Here is a 2,622-nt window from a genome sequence, read left to right on the forward strand (position 1 = left end):
TAGAGAGCAGGAATGGAGGTGAAAGGAGACAATTTTAGAGAAGAAAATGTTTCGGTGGCTACCCGGATTCGAACCCGGGGCCTTTGAATGAGAGGCGAACTCCTTAACCTCTAGGCCACGAGAGCCCTCTATTTGTTTGTTTAATTAACACAAAAAAAACACCTTGATTTGGAGAAAATGCGTTTTATCAGATCACGGCAACATTAGGGTACATAGACTGCTTTCGGTTTAGTCTTCGTTTTGTTTCGTCTTGCTTTGTGTGTGTATGTGTGAGAGGGAGAGGGAGGGGGGGGGGGCAATTAAAGGTTTTCCTTTCAGTAACAAATGTAGCTAAACATTTACATACATACTAAAGCTCTTGGTTTTGTTTGTTCCTTTGAGTAAAGAGAAGCACACTGACACAGTAATGGTCATTTAGTGCTGTTTGAGTGGGAAAAAGTAAGACAGAAAAAACATTGGGCAAGTAAAGTAGTAGGACCCACCAGTGGCACCCTCCAACCATCCACCATCCATTGGTGTAAAACCTTTTTACAAACATAAATTGTCAGCAGTTTCAATTTCTGATGTTTGCCTCTGTACATCAGTTGCACATGGATCTTTTTGGGATTACCATAAATTTACAGAATCCACAGAGACTGCCATCAATGTTATAACATTTCAGCAACGTTTCAGTTCAAGTCTTTCCAGGCATGAGGAATGAATTATGCAAATAAGGCTTAGATTGCCATAAGACCAGACAAGAACATCTGCATAATGATCGCCACACGCACATTTTAAAAATACAGATAAGATTGAAAAAGAAGAGTTCATCAGCCATCTCTAATTTTTAGATTAAGTAACACTTTGAGTTTCACAGCACTCGAAACATAAATAAATCAAATAATAAAAGCTGAAGATTAGAGGTGTTGCTAGAGTAACGTACTAAGAAATAATGACAATAGATGTTTGATAGGAAAGAAGGAACAAACTACAGTAAAGCACCTGCCAACCATCTTTACTGAATGGGACAGAAAGGAGGAGAGAGTGAAAGAAAAAGACAAAAGACGGACATGAAGGTAAACACAGAAATGGAGAGGACGTAAATGAGTGATTATAAATGTCTCATGTCCCATTGACACGATATAGATCATTTAAGAGGCGGGATGCTTCTCCCCTGCCTTTTAGCTTTAGTAGAGTTTTTACGGTGCTTGCAACTGCATAAGGTCATGTGAACGCCAAGGGGTGGATGTCAACAGAGAAGTCTTTGCAGGGAATCAGACTTACTCTGCTCACCTCTCTATCTTCAACAGCACAAAGTCTGCTTCGACTTTCAAGGCATCCCGGAAATAGAGAGTCACAACAATATGACAAACATACAAAAGAAGTAAAGGAAAATGACGACAGTAAAGATTGGGAAAGAAAAAGCAGCAGTTCCCTGTCACAGTTCAGGCACAGTTATGAGCATGATATTGATGAATCAGTCCATCTACAATTCTACTGTGTATAAGAACAAGTTAATGTACCCCCTTTAAGAATGGCTTAATGACACTCAGTCAGTAGCACTGCCCTGGGGGGTCTGTCAGGACCCACAGGTACTGAATGGGATACAGCATCTCAGCAGCCAGTCAAAGATATTCGATAAAATAACTTCCCCCTACCCAGGAAGTTACATCTTCTGCATGCAATGGATGGGTGTACATGTCACTGCAGATGCAAGTGCACATGTGAGTGAGAGGTGTTGTGTGTGGGGTTGTGTGTTTTTGTTAAGTAAGAGTTTTACAATACTTGCAACAAAATAAGGTCAAAGAAGTGCCAAAGAATAGAAGTGTTACAAGAAAGTAACATACACAAAAAAGGAGGAGAGATGAGGACAACAGATGTTTGATAGAGGAAAGAAGGAGCAAACCACACCTGAGCATCCGCCAATTACCCACCCGTGGTGTGTGCATACTTATACAGGCACATATGTGTTTGTGTTTATGTATGTGTAAAGATTACGTGAATCTGACATTTGGAAGACATGTTGCCCTCTACTGTCTAACAGGCTGCAATGCTATTTGTCCTCTCTCCAAGAGATAGAGATGACAAAGTAGAATGAACAGGTTTTTGTTTGTTTGAGTAAAGAGAAGTACGTCGACACAATACCTGTAATGGTTAATTAGTGCTGTGAAAAAAGAAGACAGACAGAGGGAAAGAAAAAAAGTAGGACCTACCAGCGGCGCCCTCAAACCACACGCTTGAACAGGTCTTGTTTTGTATTAGTAGAGGTTTTTCGGCGCTCGAAACTACATAAGGTCATATGAGCGCCATGGGGTGGATGTCAACAGAGAAGCCCTTACAGGGAATCAGGCTTACTCTGCTCACCTCTCTAGCTTCAACTGCACAAAGTCTGCTTCGACTATCAAGGCACCCCGGAAATAGCGGGTCACAAGAGTGTGACAAACATACAAAAAAAGTAGAGGAAAATGACGATAGTAAGGATGAGGAAAGAAAAAGCAGCAGTTCCCTGTTGCCGTTCAGGCACAGTTATGAGCATGACATTGATGAATCAGCCTATTTAAAATTACAATTCTACTCTGCATAAGAACACGGTTAATGTTCCCCTTTTGGGAATGGCCTAAAGACACTTCAGTCAGTAGCACT

General features: G+C 41.0%; 1 protein-coding gene across 2 annotated transcripts in view; it reads right to left on the reverse strand.

Annotated features, from left to right (window-relative positions):
- The window catches only part of LOC101863393 (tetraspanin-13), a 27,066-nt gene that overhangs the window by 14,462 nt on the left and 9,982 nt on the right, over positions 1-2,622 (reverse strand). The window lies entirely within an intron of this gene.

Source organism: Aplysia californica, unplaced genomic scaffold (genome assembly GCF_000002075.1).
Source record: "Aplysia californica isolate F4 #8 unplaced genomic scaffold, AplCal3.0 scaffold00993, whole genome shotgun sequence".
In the NCBI taxonomy this organism is placed as follows: Eukaryota; Metazoa; Mollusca; class Gastropoda; order Aplysiida; family Aplysiidae; genus Aplysia; species Aplysia californica.